Source organism: Trachymyrmex septentrionalis, unplaced genomic scaffold, assembly GCF_001594115.1.
Source record: "Trachymyrmex septentrionalis isolate Tsep2-gDNA-1 unplaced genomic scaffold, Tsep1.0 scaffold181, whole genome shotgun sequence".
Taxonomy (NCBI): domain Eukaryota; kingdom Metazoa; phylum Arthropoda; class Insecta; order Hymenoptera; family Formicidae; genus Trachymyrmex; species Trachymyrmex septentrionalis.
The window spans coordinates 58,667-58,988 of record NW_017304979.1 but is presented as its reverse complement, the minus strand read 5'-3'; positions in this window follow the sequence as shown (position 1 = coordinate 58,988).

Below are 322 nucleotides of genomic sequence, written 5' to 3'. Positions count from 1 at the left end.
CAAAAAAGTTCTGAGCTTTTTTTTGTAAAATTCAATCTTTATTTAAAATATCTTTATTCAATCTTTATTTATTTAAAACGCCAAGGTGTTCTGCAAGCTCCTTTTCAGTTTGCGCAGAGTTTATATCCAGCAGTGCTTGCAATTCGTCCGTTTCAATCTTTTCAGGGCGTCCAGCACGCGATTCATCTTTAAGACTGAAATCTCCTTGGCGAAACTTTTGATACCACCTTTTGCATGTTGCATGACTTACAGCGTTCTCTCCATATGCAGCACAAATCATTTCAGTGGCTTCAGCAGCATTTTTCTTCAGATGAAACGCGAA